Source organism: Rattus norvegicus, chromosome 1, assembly GCF_036323735.1.
Source record: "Rattus norvegicus strain BN/NHsdMcwi chromosome 1, GRCr8, whole genome shotgun sequence".
Lineage (NCBI taxonomy): Eukaryota > Metazoa > Chordata > Mammalia > Rodentia > Muridae > Rattus > Rattus norvegicus.
Genome location: NC_086019.1, coordinates 240,378,379 through 240,398,445, shown reverse-complemented (window position 1 = coordinate 240,398,445; position 20,067 = coordinate 240,378,379). Strand labels below are relative to the sequence as shown.

Genomic DNA, 20,067 nt, shown 5'->3' with positions numbered 1-20,067 from the left:
GAATCTCTAACATGTTCCTAAACATACTTCTGCTGTTTTGTACTGTGTGTTTATGCAAAGTGACATTCTCAGCGTTGATGATTATAAAATCAAAATATCAATCAACTCCGAAAAACAATGTGGCTGCTCTATATCCTGCAGTATCAAACATTAAACCAAGACTTAATTCTTTATGTAAAAATAAATCTATCCCATTAGTATGCAAATTTACTTTCCCCTTTAATAAATAAAATTAGGTGCATCCAAGGAATTTTTTAAATAAATTTCTTTATGAATTATCATTTATAAATGCTTGATTTGTGTGTCTGTTTCATATAAAAGTGTTACAAAAGTTTCTCTCGAGTGGAAAGAGATTATGTGTAGGAAAAACTTATGAATATCTAGGTTAAGTAAATTCCCCCAGCTGGCTCAGGTGGGCACATAAGCTAGAATTCATGCTCAGGCCTCTCTGTCTTCTGAGTTCAATTTTCTTTCTGATTCTTGCTTTTAATTTTCTCACCCCAGCGGACGCTCAGGAACCATTCTGCCAATGAGTACCACAAAGAAGCTCTGGTGGGTGGGATGTAAGAAAGGGAAGCTGCATATGAGCTGGAATGGACCAGAGAGGAAGAGGATGATTGTAAGACTTTACAGCCGTCCATGAGAAGTCTGAGGAGATAGCAAGACAACAGTGCATAGTTCAAAGCCAGAGCAGGCTGGGATGAGGTTGAAGGTTATGGGCAAAAATGGCGTCAGGGAGGAGGGATCAGAAACGGCTTCAGGAAGCAGATAGGAGTCAGACTGTCAGGAGGAGAAACACTGCCTTTGCCTCTTGGTTGCTGTGTCACCCTGGCAACGCACTTGGCCTCAGTCTCCTCGTCAGAAACACTGGCTGAGCATCTCTAATCTTAAAATCCAAAATCTGGAAACACTTTGGGGACTGGCATGATGCCACAGTGGAAAATTTAACACCTGATTTTATTTTGATGGATTGCCATCAGAACAGTCACACAAAATAATATTGAGTTAAGCTCCCTTCAGACGATATGTTTTAATTTGTTATGGTTTGGATCCAAAATGTCTCCCCAAAGCTCCTAAGTTGAAACTTAGGCCCCAGGGCAGTTTTCAAAGGTCAAGCCTCTCTGGGTGATGGATCTGGAGGGCTCTACCTTCACCAGCGAATTCACCCACTGAAGGAGTCAGAACTGAAATGGCTTTTGTGAGGTGGTGGAGACGTGTATGCCTCGAAGGAAGTGAATCACTGGACATGAATCCTTGAAGGTATTCTCCCATCTCTCCTTCCTTCCCTTTCTCCCTACCTCCTCTTTTCCTTACTTCCTCCTCCTCCTCTTCCTCCTCCTCTTCCTCCTCTTCCTCCTCTTCTTCCTCCTCCTCTTCCTCCTCCTCCTCCTCTCCTCACCTCCCCCCCTCCATCTCTCTCTCTCTCTCACCACCACCCACCTCCTTCCTTGGCTACTGAGAAGCAGGCAGGCTTGCTCCACCACTAACTCCTTGGCACGATGCTACTCTTCACCCAAGGCCCAGAAACAATAGAACCAAGAAAAATCTTTGGGACTAGGAGCCAAGTGGGATTGTCTCAAGAATTTCATCACAAGGACAGAGAGCTGACAAGAGTTGTATAAATCTTTTCGTTTATAATTAGATCTCATTCCCCAAATATCTTAAATATAGATAGATATAAAGTTTACAGTTCAGATATTTGCATAGATGTACAAATACTATCAAATTTAAAAGTGAAGTCAAAATTATTTCCAGTCCCAACCATTTTGCATAGATGATTTTTCAGCCTTTACTAATAATATTAGGATATCCTTTATCTCTGATGAGTAGCCATTGAAATAGTCCCAGTGGGCATCAGAATGGTGCTGCCACATAGCCGGGGCTGAGAGGAGTCAGCTTGTCTCTAAGAATGGGCAGAGTTCTTGTAACTAGAGAAGCGAACTCAGGGCCGAGAGACGCATTTGCAAGCAGAACTGATGCACCCTTCTTGCCACTAGATGTAATGAATTTATGTTTTTAGTCCACTTAAGCCAGAGTACTCTTCACTTTGGTCCAGAGTGTTCCCAGGCAGTTCCATTAACTGAAATGGCTAGGTCAAAAGAAGGTCTGCTTCTCAGAGAGTATGTATTCATATTCATTTTAAAAACAAAGTAGAAACTCAGTAAAGCAAAGTTTAATCCTAGATCTGGGGAAAGCGATGGATGGGTGGGTTGGCTGAACATTTGGGTGCTGGATGCTCGCACTGAAGGCTGGAGCTTCACAGAAAGAGCACATGGAGAAGTGAGAGAACAGCCTGGTCTGCCTGACCATCTATATTAGCAGGAAGGAGGGTAAGAGAAGTTAGTGAAGGATTCTGGGAAAAGAAGCATAAATGGAGGGAGGAAGGCTTCCCTGTAACAGGCGCCTGAGCCGCTCCACTTCTGAGCAGAAGAGTTTACTCTGGATCATTGTTTAGGAGGGCTCAGGCTCGGATCAACCAGTTGCCTCATTTGGTTGCCATTCTGTAGCATGCCTACCACATCAGAGGGGAGTAAAACCATCAACCCCGTGGCCAGAGAGAGAAAAGACAAAAAGGGAAGACAATCCTTTTAAGGGCATTAAGGGCACGCCCTTAATAGCCTAAAGCCATTCACCTGCCCCCTCAGAGGTTTCACTACCTTCTCTTAGCATAAAGACTAGACACCAAGCCATTAACGGGCAGGTCTTAGGTGCCGCCTACCTAACACAGCACAGACCAAGAGGGCAATTCAGAGAGATCAATGATAACATCTGGGTCAGGTTTTACAAAGGAATCAAAACTGAAGGATCAGAGAAAACAGGGCTAGATAACCAACCCCCAAGACACCATGATACTAGACAAAAATGAAACCAAAGGCACTTTCAGGTGGTGACAAGGGCTCCCGTTGTAAAATAGAGGAACTGACAGGAAGGTAGGTGACATGGAGAAAACTCAAAGGTGGGAAGTTGAATTACGCGAGGCTCCATCTCCAATGCCGATCATTCATCCTCCAGGTAAGAGTCAGATGCCGTTTCTCAAGGCCCCTGCATTTGAGGAGAGGCCATGCTACCGTTCAGTTATACATTTGCAGTCTTTCTAGACCAAAGTGGTGAAAAGCCTGTGCTTGAATCTTGAATCTCTTCTTTCTCTCCGTTTCTCCTTCCTCTGCTCTTCTCCTCCATTGTCCTTTTCCTCCCCCTACTTCTTTTCTCCTCCTCCTCTTCTCCCTTCTCCTCCCCCTCTCCGCTGTCCTCATCCTTCTTCCTGACTCCCACAGTGGTTCAGGAGGAGAGCCTGCATTTAGATGAGAAAACCCAACAATTGGAACACGCACAGAATGGATAAGAAATTCTCAAAGAGGGTCCCTGGGCCTGTGGTCCAGTGAACATATCATGAGGTATAAAAATCATTTTTTATCGCAGCACAACTTAGTCCTACCCTTGCCAACAAACATCAAAGCTTGGAACATGGCAAAAGAGAATAGTAGAGTTGAGGAAAAAATATTTCTTTTCCATTCTATATTTAATTACATTTGGAAAGAGCCAGTGTGAAAGAAAGTCTTTAAGATAATAAAACAATAGTTTTGGTTTGTGTGTGTGTGTGTGTGTGTGTGTGTGTGTGTGTGTGTGTGTGTGTGTGTGTGTATGCATGTGGTGGCCAGAGGTCAATCTCAAGTGTCATTCCTCCAGAGCCATCCACCTGGCTCTTGAGACAACATCCATACCTAGGATCTGAGATTCCCAGTAGGCTAGAGGGTCTGCTCAACAAGCCCTGGGAATCAGTCTGCCTCACCCTCCCCAGCCCTGGCCTCTCAAGTACTCACCACCACACCTAGCTTTTTACGTGGGTGCTGGGGTTTGAACTCGGGCCTTCATGTATGCACACCAAGAACTTTACCAACTGAGTTGTCTCCCTTACCCTGATAAAGCAATGTCCCATAAAAAGTAGAATATGTGCTTTTCTTCTAAGGGAGAAATAAAAATCCAGGAAGAACACTCAAAAGTGTGAGTCGGAGAGGGAGATTGGGGAAGTGTATGGTCGTCAGTGCGGGCACTTCATGCCTAAGATAAGGGAAGGGTAGAACTTCATGTGGGGCAATTTTAAGGTATGTTGAGCATCCATGCCTGAACTAAATGCATTTGCAGTGAGCACCTTTGTAGGTTGGATGGCTGGCAGCTAGCCATCCAGGATGACTGGAGAAGACTGATCCAAACCGCGTTTGACTTTTCTCCTTATTTAAGAAGTAGACCCTTACCCAGAAACAGTTAAACTGAGTCCCGCCCTCGGTCCTAGCACTCCTCTCCTCCCCCCAACCCCCACAGTTTGCCTACGTCCTGTAACTAAATTAGTTATTCTATTTACAGGCCAGTGCTGATCCCCTGACAGAACAAGATGTGCTGTGCTCTCTCTGCAGTGCACTCCTGGTGAACTTTAAGCCACACATCTGTTGCAGAGAAAGCCTGTATTCCCCAGTGGCCAACATTAGCTGAGAATTCGGGGTCCATCTCCACTGGGGCATATTTTTATTAGATAGGCTGTTACAAAATCCGAGGAATAAATTTAGTTATTTGTCTCGCTACAGTCACTACAATGCCTCCCAAATAGTTATTCCTTCCATCTTTTTTTTTTTTTTTTTTTTGGTTCTTCTTTTTCGGAGCTGGGGACCGAACCCAGGGCCTTGCGCTTCCTAGGCAAGCGCTCTACCACTGAGCTAAGTCCCCAGCCCCTCCTTCCATCTTCTTGATGCCACTCTAAGACTCTTCCTACAAATGAATATTTGGGTTCAAATTAATCTATGCTTTCCTTTAGCTGCAAGCCATCACAGTGTATGGAGTAAGGATTTCTTTCCAAAACCTCTCCAAGCCTCTTTTGGTTAAAACCTGGAGCTGGCATTTTCTGTAAAGAGTTGAAGAGAAACTGCTATGCTTTGTGGAGTGCACATCCTATTGCAACTAGTCAGCAACTAGAAGACAGGGATAATATCTGAAAGAATGGGCATAGTCGTGTACCAATAAAGTTTTATTTATAAACACAGTCTGTGTTTTTTGTTTAGTTTATATTCTATCCTTTGCTAACCAGGACATAAGTGTTGATGACTGCCAGAAACACTTCAGGTGTACTGACAAATTAAAAAACAATAAAAGTAAAAATTTAACAAACAATATATTTTGTATATCTGTCTTTTAGAAAGGAAAAATAACTAAAACATCAGGTTTTGGGTTTGGTTTTAGTTTTATCCTTTGGACAATGGTCTAGTGTTTTCTCCTCCTAAAATGCTGTATTTTAAGTTAGATGCCTTTTTTTCTACCACACACAAAAGAAAAGAAAAAGGTTAAGAAGAGCAGTGGACTTTAATTCAGAGACGAGAGGGTTAAATGACTAAAACTGGGAGGGTGAAAAGCATCATTTATCCGCAAACACAGCCTCTTCTCTGGGAACTGATTTACGCAGACATCGAATTGATTATAAGATATCTCAAGTAAAAACAAATTGGTTGACCTTCATTTCAGAGATCAAAGGTTAAATTCATACCCTGGAGGATGGTTCTGTGAAATTGCTCCCAAGCTGCCTGGTGACATAGTTTTGAAAAATATTTCTCTCCAACTTTATCAAATGTTCTTTGTGTTCTGAAAACATGATTTGAAGGCCCAGCTGAAGCAGAGACTTCCTGAGTCTTAGATAACTGAAATCCTCCAACTGTATCCAGAGACGCATGGTCAGTTAGGATAAGCATCAATTACAAGGGTTAATATCGCAAAGCTTAGCTACTTGCTGGAGATTGAAACTAACATTTTATAACCACATTTTTTTTTCATGAACCAGAAGTAGATAATGAGCTAAAATTGTCTATTTGGATGTCCTTGGCATTGAATTGCACAAATATCTTAGATAGTAATGTCTGGCAATGAGCGAATGTTCCCAATTTTTATGCCCCTAAGCAAGTCTCGAAGTGAAACTTCACAGTTTAAAGGTTAGGGAAATTGAGCCGAAGAGACCATGCAGCAGTTGGGAGACTTACTGTTCTTGCAGAGATCCTGGAACCCAGAGGTATGACCACTTACAATCCCGATCCAGGGGATACAATGCCTCTTCTGACCTATGGAGCTTCCTGTACTCACAGGTACACATAGATACACTCACGAGTATGTGCATATGTGCACACACATGCCCACACAACAATGAAATAAATATCTTTTAAAGTTAGAAAAACTGCACACAACTTGGTTCAACAATGTGTGTGTGTATGAGTGTGTGTGTGTGTGTGTGAGTGTGTGTGTGTGTGTGAGTGTGTGTGTGTGTGTATGCGCACGCGCACACACATATGTGAAGGAGTTGACATATAAGCTAGCTTGCTTGCCCAGGGTCCACCTATCCCTGCCATTGCCTCCTTCCCCAGCTGGGTTACAGATCTTCACCACTACGTTTGGCTTTTAGACGGGAACCAACGATCCAAACTCAGACCTTCACAGTGCTCAGCAAACACCTTATCCCCGAAACCATTACCAAACCCCCACATTTTTTAAATAGGGCAAATTTTCTGTCTCTTTACTTGTAAACATATATAAAACACATTTAATGATAACATTTATGAAGTCTTACTGAGGTGAAAAGACCAGGACAACAGTATAAGCGTTTAGTTTTAAAGGACCACCCTTTAGTCCGATATAACCTCTCGGTGTTTGAGTTAAATCGTTGCATTTAATTTTATTTAGCCAAATAGTTACTTATAAAACTGTACAACATAGAAACCCTAGATTAGTTGTGTTAAGCTATAACTACTGTTGCATGAGTGAGAAATTAAACAGAGAACAATATTACTGAAACTGCAATTCCTTTGATTCGCCAGCTAAATAGGAAAGAACCTTGCAGAATTCTTCTCCACAGGTTTCTGAGAGTAGTGTATCATTGTAGGATCTGTTATGTGAAGATTAAACTCGGGTTTTGTCTTTTGTTATCGTAGCTGTATATGTAAGAAGTGGCCCGTGAAAATGTCAGGAAGTGCATGCCACCATTCCTCACAGGAACCTACAATGGTGACAGCGACACAAATATTCTTATATTCATCACTCCATTAATATCCTGGTCACATGATTCTTGGTGTGTGGGGAGGTGGGGGTGCACACATGTACAACTGCAGGCCCAAAATTGACATCAGGAGTTGTTCTCAATTGTCCTTTATTTATTGAGACAGGGTCTCTCCCAGAACCCAAAGGCCACAAATTCCAGCTTGTCTGACTAGCCGAGCTTCCTTCTGCTGCTTCATTGTCCCTAATGCTGGGATTACAGGCAGGTTGTTCTACTCACCCGGTACATGGGTTCTAGGGGTACGAACGCCAGTCCTCACGTTTCCCCAGCCAGCTCTTTTATCCACTGAGCATTTCCTCCAGCCCACATAGTGCCTGTTTTAACATGGAGCAAATCAATGGCAATTTAGCGATTGGTGTCTCCAAAAGGATACCTTCTGGATGACCTCGGCGTCCTTTATCCTCACCAAGAGTGGGGCCTCTAAATCTGTAAATGACGATAATGATATGCTTGATCTCATGGGAGTCGTTGGGAGATTAGATGAGATAATGGTTGTAACATACCAGTTTGGGTTTTTGGCAGAAAAGAAAGGCTCGACCAATGTTTTCAGTTATTATTTTAATGATATGTTAAAATAAAAAAGAGATAAAAAAATGGATGCTTTTATTCATGGAATCGCTAAAATCCCTAAATTGTGAGGCTAAAATAGACAATAAAATTAGCTCAGTTTTCTAGCAACTAACGCCAAGCCAACGGACAAAGCTGCTGGTAAAAAGGATCTCCTTCCACGTGAAAACTCTGTCATCGAGCGTGTGTGTGTGTGTGTGTGTGTGTGTGTGTGTATGTGTGTGTGTGTTCTGTGGGTGTGTGTGTGGTGGATGTGTGTGTGTGTGTAAATATATGTGTGTGTGTGTGTGTCATCTGTGTCTGTATGTGGTGTGTATGTATGTGTGTGCATGGTGTGGTAGATGTGTGTGTGTGTGTCTGTATCTCTGTCTGTGCCTGTATGTGGTGTGTGTGTGAGTGTGTGTGTAGGGTGGATATGTGTGTGTGTATGTGTGTGTGTTCTGTGGGTGTGTGTGTGGTGGATGTGTGTGTGTGTGTGTAAATATATATGTGTGTGTGTGTATGTTCTGTGGGTGTGTGTGTGGTGGATGTGTGTGTGTAAATATATGTGTGTGTGTGTGTCATCTGTGTCTGTATGTGGTGTGTATGTATGTGTGTGCATGGTGTGGTAGATGTGTGTGTGTGTCTGTATCTCTGTCTGTGCCTGTATGTGGTGTGTGTGTGTGTGTGTGAGTGTGTGTGTAGGGTGGATATGTGTGTGTGTGAGTGTGTGTGTACAAGTGTGTGTGCAATGGCAGAGGCTGATGAATTTAAAATCACTATTCTACAGAGAACCCATGTGAGAAGGGATATTGTTTCCGCGGTCGTGTAAAATGCTACCTCTCATCAAACAGGAGACACCTTTTGACAAGACAGAGAAGCCAAGACTTGTATAGCAGCACAGGCTTTCGGACATGTAGATACGGCATCTCGGGATGCTGACATAGGTCCTGGTAGTGTGCAGCCAGGAGAACAGATCTATCACATACCCTGGTCCCCAGGAGAAGTGGGGCAGTGTTTGATAACGGTTCCCACAGAACTATGCCATGGCAGAATGAAAGCCTGCATGTCATGTCTCCATGGAAGCATGGCTTCCTGTAGCTGTTTTTTACAAAGCAGTATCTAAATTCCTGCTTTCACATTATGTTCACGTCTTGGAGAGGCATGTCTCACAGTGGTTTGGCCTGTTTCCTACTTGTTTATTTTAGTTGGCAGCAAATTGGAGATCGTGCTTCAACTAAAAGCCCAGTTCTGTCCTGTGTGTTTTATTAAGTATCCCATGCTGCTCCTCCATCTCTGTCCACAGTCACACCCCACATATGTCCCAGATACCATTTGTGGGAATATCCGTGCTCTCATTTCCACATCGTTTTCTTGTGGCTACAACACGAGTCACATGTTTGACATAGGGCATAAGGATGTGCGCACAATAAAAGTTTCTTACCAACTCATTGAGTCGCTAAAACTGCTTTTCCTTGATGCTGTTCGGAAAGAAACTACTGGGAAGTCTAAAATATGGATAAGTGTCTGGAGAGAAGGAGAGGCAGGAGACATTGTGACCCTGAAGTCTAACTCAAGCTCTAGCCCAGAAGTTGTGCCCCCTTAGGCAAGAGACATATCCTTCCTAGGTCTTGGTTTCCCACTAATCATACTTGGGTGATAGTCCCTTAAGCTTGACTCACAGTGTTTGAAGAAGCAATGAAATAAAAACGTGCTTCCATATGGCTGTGGTGGCTTACACCTTTGATCCCAGCAGCAGGAAGGGAGAGATAAGCACATCTCTCTGAATTTGAGGCTAGCCTGGGCTATGTAACAGGTTCCATGACAGTTAAGGCTATATAGTGAGACACTGAAAGAAAGAAAGAAAGAAAGAAAGAAGGGAGGAAAGAAAGAAAGAAAGAAAGAAAGAGAGAGAGAGAGAGAGAGAAGAAAGAAAGAAAGAAAGAAAGAAAGAAAGAAAGAAAGAAAGAAGTGAGTGAGTATTTATATAAAAGTATATATGAGTATATTGAGAATATGCTTCCAAAAGTGGGAAACTTTAGAATTCCCTTTAAGATATTACTATTGCTTTACTAAATGAACTCCTTAAGTCCACCAAACTGCCCTCTAAATATTTCTGTTTATACCTGCAGATTAGGGCTGCTGTCAACTTTAGTCAGAATTTCTTTGTGCACAAGGTGGCATTTACTGCAGAGGCACAAAAGCAGTCAAAGGACAAAGAAAGTGAGTGCTGAGTGCTTAGCCCTGGATGGGACATGTCTATCACCCCCCACCCCAACCCAGGGTTCAGGGACAATATCCGAAGGACATGAAAACCAGAAAAATGAGCAAAGTGGCATAGAGCACTGAGTGCTCTGACACGGCCATTGAACTTACAGCAGCTGCGATTACCTGAACAAGATGGAGCCGGAAGCATCATGGCGTAGAGCAAGGCTGGACTCTTGAGGCCCCACTACCCCTCTTTGAGCAGTTAACGAATGATGGGGGATGTAGAGACATTTTCCTCAGTGGAGTACCTGTGGTAAGTTGTCCATGAGTCTAGAAATAACTCCTTGCTCATACATGCTCTCATAATTGACTCTTATTAAACTCAGTTACACACACACACACACACACACACACACACACACACACACACACACGATCTGAAAATAGGAAAGGTGGGGGGAGAGGATCAGTGGGAATTGGGAAGGGGACAAGAGAAGGTAACAGGATGGTGAATGTGATTGAAATGAACTATGTGTGCCATAATGAAATCCATTATTTTGTATACTAATACATGATGTATAAATTTGTATATCTGTATATGTGTGTATGTGTGACTATATATGTGTATACATATGTATATACTTATTAATATATAATGTAATATATACCAACACATTATATTAGTATATATAGTTAATGTAATATATTATATTAGTAATATAATGTATACTAATTTTTATAGGAGAAAAAAATTGGCCAAAAAATTACCCAGCCTAATGGGAGATGCTGAGCTACCTCTATCTTTGACAAAGAGGAACTTTAGTTCTATGCTATGTAGGTTAGTGAATTTCCCTAAGGAAAATATATCTTTGTCTATCACTTCTGGAATTTGAAGAAATTAAGCTTCCCCACGACTGGTAATTATATGCCCAAGGGGAATGTCCCAAGATTCTCCATGGGTGACTAAAATTAGAGATGGTACCTAATCTATTTATGCACACATATGATCAGACATATATAATGTTTTCCTATGCATAGATTTAGATGATAGTATCTCATTTACATATTAGATACACTAAGAAATTAAGACTAGTAGAGCAATTATAGTAATTTACTATAAGTTGAGGGGTTGTGCTTTGATCTGGGGGAATTTTTGTCTTGGTGGTTTTGGGGTTTACTTGTTGTTGTTGTTGTTCAGTTTTTTGAAACAGGGTTTGGTTTCTCTGTGTAACCCTGGTTGTCCTGGAACTCACTCTGTAGACCAGGTTGGCCTCCAACTCACAAAGATTCACCTGCTTCTGCCTCCGGAGTGCTGGAATTAAAGGCATGCACCACCATGACAGATTATAAATTGGATTTCGTTTTCTTTTTTGAAAATTCATGCTAAGGAATCCAGGCATAGAAGCCCACACTTAGGATTCTAGCATTCTGGAACTAGAGACCGGCAGATTGCCAGATGTCCAAGGCCAGCTTAAACTACGTAGCAAGGGCCAGGACACCTGCAGCACAGCAGCATGAGATCCTGTCTCAAAACAAAACAAACAAATAAGTATAGTGACTATTTTAAAGATACAAACAAGAGTTGGGTGTGGTGGCTCATGACTTTGATTCCCACATTTGGGAGAGAGACAGACAGTTCTCTGAGTTCAAGGCCAGCCTGGTCTACTTATCAAGTTCCAAGACAGCCAGGGCAACACAAAGAAACAAAGCTGAGGGTGGGGCATGGGGTGGTCCCTTCTAAACCAACTAACTAGCACTTCCTCCTGGGGCATGTGACTCCAGCTCTTTCCAGTGTCTTCAGAGCCGTTATACTAACTCTGACCTATTTATCCCTGAGCGTCTTGTGGACAAATTTTACCGTATCTATTTCTCTGTTCAATCGGATGGGTCCCTCCAAAGGCAGGTACATCTGATAGTTATTTGTCAATGAAAATCATTCAGGGTTAGGGCTGTAGCTGAATGATGCAGAACTCAAGTAGCATGGGTTCAATTTCTTGGAACAAAATAAACCATGAAACAAAAATAAATAAAACCAGATCAATGCATATTAGCATATGTTGTTCATCAGACATCGCGCTAAGCTGCGATTTTACAACAATAAGAAGAACGGCAACAGTATTCCAGATGAGCTCTTAAAACATCTGTATAGTAACACAGTTGGATGTGTCAGAGGTGAAGTAGCCTGTTAGGTGTGGAATTGGGGTATGGATCTAAAAGATAACTACAGCAGTGTGCTTGACACCGAGGAGTCAATAATCCACCAGCAGTTTTCTGGATCACCTTGCCTCCACCCCCAGCCATTGTCCAGCTTGGGGAATTAGGATACGAACTATGAGCTTGATCTCCTTTAATATTTCTATTAGACAGCATCAAAGAGAAGTTAGCCTGATGTCAAGCTCAGACACAAAGCTGAACTTGCCCAACCTTCCTTGTCCATCCACTTGGACACCTCTACCCCAACGCAGGATTCACATACGGTTCTCGAATAGTTTTCAGTCATTGTGTCAATCACATGGAGAAGGGAAGCAAGTCTCAATGGAATGGGGAAACACTTAGTACACGACACTACTCCAAACCCTCCACCACTCAGCTTTCTACTGGATAAGCATCCAACCCAGGCACCTCTCAAAACTGGGGCCATGATACAGTGACAGAAAATGGGTCACATTTCACATGCCTACTCCAGTCCACTGAGAGTAGTTACTGAGAGGTTGAGTTGAGGGGGCGGAGTTCTGAGGTTGGCCTGGAGCAAAGAAAAATGCACCTCAGTTGATTAGTGATGTCTGATGCAGATTCAGGCCTAGGGGACGTACTCTGTGCTGGGACCAAGCTGACAGAACGCATTTGTTTTACAGAGGAAGAGAGAATGCTCCAAAATGGAAAAGTACTGGTCAAAATCACCTGGCAGGTGACTGACTGGTGGCTTTCCGTCATTGGTTCCTTAATGCCTTGGCTCCTGGTAAGTGATAATTACTGTGCACAAAGCCAGCAGCACACACCAGCAAGAAAACTGCATTATGCTTAGTACAGTATTTATATTAAATGTATTTCATTCTAATTCCTTGAAAACCACTGATCCGTGCAATGCAGCTTCTTCCCTCCTTGGATTATCTGACTCCTCAGTGCTCGCACTCCCTGGCTAGATAAGAGTAAACAGTCACCTCCGAGGCAAGTAGTGGTTTATTCAAGACAAGAGAACGGAGGGCAGGTCAAAGGCTGAATTCTTTTTGTGATGGGCCTGTAACAAAGGGTTTTAGAGGGGTACTGTTTGCCAACCTGACCCGGGCTTGTTAGTAAAAATCAGACCCGATAAAAGACGTTTGAAGGGATGGTGGTTCTCGGAATAGCAAGCTCAGCTAAACTGAACCTTCATGGCCCAGTTTCATCATCTTTAAACATTCTGAAGCATGAGCTAATCAAGATGAGACCTGAAGGACAAGTGAGAATACAGAGGTAAAAGGAAGAAGGACATGCCAGGTGGGGAGTGCACACCCAAAGGCTTGCTAGACGAGGGGCCTATGGAGTCTGGGAGGACTCGAGAAGCAAATGCACCACAATGAAGAGGCTAGACTTTGTAGACCTTCAGCTGAATGGTAATTCTGCCACTTGTTAACTGTAGGATCCCAACAGAGTTTTCCCTGGACCTCTCTGGGTCTCAGCTTCCTCATCATAAAGAAGAGATAATGACACTTATCTATCAGGACGGTACAAGAAGTGGCTTAGATAATTATATTAGATAACATGCATTCGTCTTAGTAGGTGATTAGTAGGTCCTCAAGAAATGGCTAGGTCATGCCCAGTGAACACACTGGCTAAATAAACTTCATGGAGGAAAACAATACTGGGCCAGGAATAAGACACTCTGACTTCAGCTCTCAGCTCTTCTCTTACAAATGTATGGGGATTTCAGAGAGTAAGTATTAAATAGCTATTTACCAAATAGATGAAAGCATGAATAAGAAATACAAGATGGATTTTTGTATATCGCTATTAGTCCTCAGTTTCTCAGCTAAAGAAAACTGGTCTCTCCTGGCTCTTCTAATGCTAATGTTCTTTTGACATCTGTATGGCACCCACATAAATGCTTCCTCACATGTGCCATCCATGCATAAGGGAAGCACAGAGGAAACCACCTTTATCCTTTGCAGCCCCTAGGTCAAATCACACCCTACATCTTCACCCTGCCCACCAGGAATCCCTCAGCACTCACCTCCTTTTAAACCAAGGAGGATCCAAGAGTGAATGAAGCCTGAGAGTGCTCCCAGCTTGTGTGGTACTTGGGAATGGCTACCATTAGCTCTGTCCCCTCCCTGGGATTTCAACCTCCCAACTGTGAATCAATCTTCCAACTAGAGAGCTTATGCTATGTGACTCCCATAAAAGTCGGCATTCTCGGTCTGCCTTTGATCTCCTAGAACCTTGGATGGATCCCAGCTTGCTCAAGAGGCAGGTGGTGGGAGTCTGTGCTAAGACATCAGGGTGCTAATTCAGCTCAGTGGCCACACTTACTTCCTGGCTTTCTCATCCCTGAGGAGATTTTCTTAAAGGGTGGGCTCAGGCCTCAGAGCAATAGCACGGAGATACCAACAATCATAGGATTAGGGTTCAAGAGGAAGTAACACAAGCTGGAAGCGATCGATGTGCAGCCGATGCTTTGAATATGCTCGCCTCATTTATTTATTTAATTTATTTTTAATCTCAAAGGCCACAGACAGTGAATGGTAAGTCAGATCGCTGGTTCCCCCCCCCCGGGGGGGATCACAATAGAAATTTTATAAAAGGCACTTTTCCATGGCCTTCATAAAGGCACTAAACACAAACCTTCGGAAGATGGAGGTGTTGTCTTTACAAGACAGGAAAGCAGTCCTGTGAGCAGAGGTTGCTGGGTCTTGCCTCATGAATGATGCAGGATGAGGAGAAATCAGGCAGATGTATCTCTGGTGGGAGCTGGTGAGAGAAGAATCGTAAGACCACAGAAATAAAAGGAGCCATGGGTCACTTATGTGCATGCCAGGAGGAAGTCACTGTCAGCTTCTAAGCAAAGGATGGGTGAGCACTTGGAAAAGAGCTGTTGCTGTAAACTGGTTCTACTATCTTTTTCAGCATAGATTAGAGTAAGTGGTATCCAGGGCACATTGACCTACTAATAAATCAAATTCAGATTTGGTACGAGCAAGGATGGGAGTGGGTTGGTATTTTCTAACCTGTCCTTTATTCAGATTTCCAAAAAAAAAAAAAAAAAAAAAACCAACTCAGTGACACTCAATACCATTTAGCAACGTGCTCGATTTAGTTGAGGAATAATTATTAAATACATGTTATGTGTGCATCCCTCTGAGACACAAGAGGGAGGAAGACATCCACAGCTTCATCAAGGTGAGCATGTTAAGAAAACATGCTGTACCTTATTTCTAATAGCCAGAAGCTGGAAAGAACCCAGATGCCCTTCAACAGAGGAATGGATACAGAAAATGTGGTACATCTACACAATGGAATATTACTCAGCTATCAAAAACAACGACTTTATGAAATTCGTAGGCAAATGGTTGGAACTGGAAAATATCATCCTGAGTGAGCTAACCCAATCACAGAAAAACACACACGGTATGCACTCATTGATAAGTGGCTATTAGCCCAAATGCTTGAATTACCCTAGATGCCTAGAACAAATGAAACTCAAGACGGATGATCAAAATGTGAATGCTTCACTCCTTCTTTAAATGAGGAAAAAGAATACCCTTGGCAGGGAAGGGAGAGGCAAAGATTAAAACAGAGACTGAAGGAACACCCATTCAGAGCCTGCCCCACATGTGGCCCATACATATACAGCCACCCAATTAGACAAGACGGATGAAGCAAAGAAGTGCAGACCGACAGGAGCCGGATGTAGATCGCTCCTGAGAGACACAGCCAGAATACAGCAAATACAGAGGCGAATGCCAGCAGCAAACCACTGAACTGAGAATAGGACCCCCGTTGAAGGAATCAGAGAAAGAACTGGAAGAGCTTGAAGGGGCTCGAGACCCCATATGAACAACAATGCCAAGCAACCAGAGCTTCCAGGGACTAAGCCACTACCTAAAGACTATACATGGACTGACCCTGGACTCTGACCTCATAGGTAGCAATGAATATCCTAGTAAGAGCACCAGTGGAAGGGGAAGCCCTGGGTCCTGCTAAGACTGAACCCCCAGTGAACGTGATTGTTGGGGGGAGGGCGGCAATGGGGGGAGGATGGAGAGGGGAACACCCGTAAAGAAGGGGAGGGGAGGGGTTAGGGGGATGTTGGCCCGGAAACCGGGAAAGGGAATAACACTCGAAATGTAAATAAGAAATACTCAAGTTAATTAAAAAAAAAAGAAAAGAAAAAGAAAAAGAAAACATGCTGTAAAACAAGGGAGAGGCAGGATACAGCTACCTGCTGAGATGAACGATCTGTTACAGGTGCCTTGCAACCGGAAGTGCCTGGCAAGGACAGGTGGATGGGGAAAAGCACAAAGGGAACATGCCAGGTTGGAGACACTGGGGTGGCTAAGATCTGGGTGTAGGCACGTGAGGGCGGTGTTTGTACGGTGGGGATGGGATACGTCATGGTCTATCAAGACGAAAACGTTCAGAGGCTCTACTGGCCACAGAGCTGACTCTGGTCCCACAGGTAAAGATCATCAATTTTAATGGGGACTTGAGAAGTTGCATCTGGCCACCATGTTCAGGTCAGCTGAAGACGGGAGAACTGAGGAAGAAGTCAGCTGGGTGTGCTCTACCGGAGAAGCAAAACTAAAGCTACAGCGCTGGGGAGCTAAGCCCCACAGAATCCATCCAAGAGCCGGTTTCTATTGCTCCAGTCAAGGGTTCAGCCAGCTGTTCAAACCATCAAAAGAGCAAATTGGACACCGAAGCTCTAAATCCCTGCTCATGCCAGAAAACGAATATTTCTGGTGCCTAAGAGGGGCCTGGAGAATAGAACAAAACGCCAGCAGAGTGTGCTTCCCATGTGTAGGCCACAGCCCCAGCCGCCCGCCCACCATTGTGGAAGGAAGGAATTAATGAGAATCAGACCATCTAGGGCCTAACCTTATATTATTCATTTTTCTTGGAAACATCTGAGGTTCTGTGATCCCTCTCTAATCCCATATGCCATACTTAGCTTAAATTCTGACAGACATGAGGCTGGGTGCTTGGGTTAACACTGACTGCCTTTAGTGTGTGCTGAAGTGGGTTGCCACGGCTGGGCAGGGCACACTTCCAGATCACATCAGTCAGCGCCAGAGCCCAGCCCTGAGTCACTAATCACACAGCTGGAAACTAGAAAATGGAGAGTCTTTATATCTCTTTATATCTCTCTGCTTAGCCCCCCTCCTCTCTCTCTCCTCTTTTCTTCCTTCTTTCTTTTCTTCCTTTTATTTGAAGACAACAAGAGTTTCTTCTCATGGTAGACTGAATTTCTTCTCCGAGTTTAGACAAGCTGCAAAGTATTTTTGCTCTCTCTGTGAGTGCTCTGCTCTGAGAATGTCTTCGAAACTCAAGCTTCTCTTTGGAGCTGAGACTGACTTTTGCTAAATAGCCTGCAATGTATCCTGCTAACCAGTAACACACACTCAAGACTTCCTGCTCTGAACCAAAGGTTTCTTGAGTTTTCTATATATCTGATAACAATTCAGTCCTCAAAGAGGATTGTTTCTGATCACTGGGAACCTAAGATATTTTGGGGGGAAAGGGGGGAGGGTGCTATCTAAGCTTTTAGTTTAAGATCATGAAACAAACAAAATATTTCAATGTCTTTACCCAATTAATGAAAAAAAATGATTTCTGCAGAATGTGTCAACCCTTCTAGAGGACCTGAAGCGCACCAGAGTCACCTGTACCGCTCCTGCCTGCTCTTGCCTACCCTGTATTGCTTCGGGCTGTCTGTTGCTTTCTCCTTATTTTCCAGGCTCTAGTACCAGGGTACGGGATCCATCCATAGCACATCTCGAGAGTGATATCCAGCGAAGTATACCACAGTGCTGGCCTTGAAAGCATTCCGTGCATCTTACTTAATAACAACCCCCCCCCCATGCCGTGTGAAAAGCACACTTACTCTCAACGTGAGGACAGTAGCCTCTGGACTGCATGGCAACACCCTGAAGCCTTCCTGGGAATCCTCACCAATGCCAGCAAAGTAGCTCTGGTAACATCACCTCCTCAGCTTCTTCCCCTTGTCAGTAGACGACCAGAAGCACAGTTCTCTGGAGACAGATACACTTCTTGATAGAGTCTTTGAGATACGGCGTAAAGTAAAAAGAAAAACAAGGATAAAGGTGAAGAATGAGACTGAGCAGAGGGACAGGAGAGAGGGCTCCGATGTTAAGAGCACCAGAAGTTCACTTCCCAGCACCCACAGGGCGGTTCACAGTCATCTCTAACTTCAGGGGATCCAACCCCTCTACAGGTACTAGGCATGTACATGGTTCAAGACATACATGCAGGTAAAACACTCATGCACATAAAATAAAAAAAAAAGTTTTTTAAAGTGAGCACAAATACCATATAGCTGAAAAGAAAAATTAACACCAGTGAGTATAAAAGCATCACACCCACCTCTGTGGTGCTTGTTCATTGAGACCCTGATGACTATATTATAAACGACTTTACAACTCAGATCTCCCTTCCACCCCAGCCTGGGTCTTCTATAGGGTGAATGAAGGAGAACGAGTTGCTCTAATAGCCCGGCTGATGATGTAGGGAAGGACTAAGATGGGTGTGTCTTCCCAGTTATGTGTATCACTCTTTGCCCTTGCTTCCGGACGCCAGCCACAGTGATCACTTCCGAAACAGTGACAGCTATGTTCACGTTCTTCGTGGAGACCTTAAGAAGAAAACTCAAGAGTTTTTGTTCTGGCAAGACCTGAAACTGAGAGGATGTGGTACACTATTGCCTGTGATGGATGGGACCAAGCTGCCACCACCAGGAAACGGGGCCAAGAAACGGACACGGGTCCCACGGTCCCTTTGAATTCTGAAGGCCACAGCACTTACCTCTACTCTTCAATTTATAAAAGGCAATGAGTCTCGCTTTCCTTTAAGCAAGATCTGCTTAAGATTTTGCTACTTGCACATTAAAATAACCTAAGAATATAAAAATCCAGTAACAAAAATAAAATAAAGAAATACCAAACCTTAGACCAGGCACAGTCAATTTGAGGGGGGGGGTGTCTAGGATCATAGTTAAAGGCTAAGCACAGCATCCAGATGAGCCTAAAACTCTCTACAAAAAGACCCACTGGATCGTGATGCAACTTCAGATAAAAATAATTAAACAAACAAACAAGACATCCGGTTTCTGCTGGGAACCAGATGTGTTTAATTGGGAACTTTCAAGAGAAACTCGGAAAAAGCGTCTGAACTCAAGATGGCTGCTCTGGCAGGAGCATGGAGGCGGCTGTTTAACATCTGCCTTGATCAGGAAAGGCAACGGGATAGCTCGCTAAATGTTCAACAAGGATGCTTGTAGCAACCGTATTATTTAAAGCTTCTGTGACTTCTTATTGGAGAGATCCCCCACCCCCAAAAAAACTTGGAAAGAAGCCCTCCAGGCCAGAAATAAAGGGGTGTAATTCTTCCAACACACAGGCAGACTGAACTCGGACAAACAGGGGATTGTAGCTCTATAAAGCAGGGCCTGTATAAAGCAGATAGATGCATTAGGAATTTGGAACCAGCTCACGACAGTACATTGTTTGATCAATTCCTGGTAGAAATCCTGCGCTCCAAATTATTTTTAATCTTATATGGCAATTCATTTGCCAAAAAAGGGACTTCAATGCAATGTTAGCATAAAAATCATTTACAGCAAGCACAGTTTAGAAGGATCCTGGAACTCAAAAGCAACCCTGCCAGCCAGGGTTAGTCCTCGGCCGGTTCCAGCAGGGTGGGGTCCCGGGTGAGGGCAGGCTGAGAGCTAGGGAGATGACAAGCAGAGCCAAAATGTTTCTTTACATTAAGGGTCCTCCATTGTGTCCCTCGCTCTTCTGAGCAGTGCCTTTGGAGGAGGATCTGGTACTGTTTAGTTCTGCTTCTACTGCGTAAACAGCAGGAACTGTTTCAAAAAACAGAGCAGGATTAACTTGATCCAGCCGACACTCAAATACTCAAATTTGGGTCTTTTGTGCGAGGCTTGTGCCAACTATTAAAGGCTAGCATTCCACCTAGAGAGCCAAAGGAACCGTTCTGTACCTCTGTTAATTCTT

The 20,067-nt window shown here is 43.6% G+C and overlaps 1 long non-coding RNA gene across 9 annotated transcripts in view; it reads right to left on the bottom strand.

Annotated features, from left to right (window-relative positions):
- The window catches only part of LOC102548095 (uncharacterized), an 86,452-nt gene extending 67,427 nt beyond the window's left edge, over nt 1-19,025 (bottom strand). Inside the window, exons 1-5 of one of the 9 annotated variants that reach the window (XR_010063235.1) lie at nt 18,419-19,025; nt 17,919-18,095; nt 14,660-14,785; nt 10,022-10,146; nt 7,304-7,398 (exon numbers count right to left, since the gene is read on the bottom strand). This is a non-coding gene — a long non-coding RNA (uncharacterized LOC102548095). Of the gene's footprint in view, nt 1-7,303; nt 7,399-10,021; nt 10,147-14,497; nt 14,786-17,918; nt 18,096-18,418 lie in introns of those variants that run through there. The other 8 variants (XR_005499650.2, XR_010063236.1, XR_590657.4 and 5 more) reach the window with 8 other exon arrangements.
- Between the last annotated feature and the right edge of the window lie 1,042 nt (nt 19,026-20,067).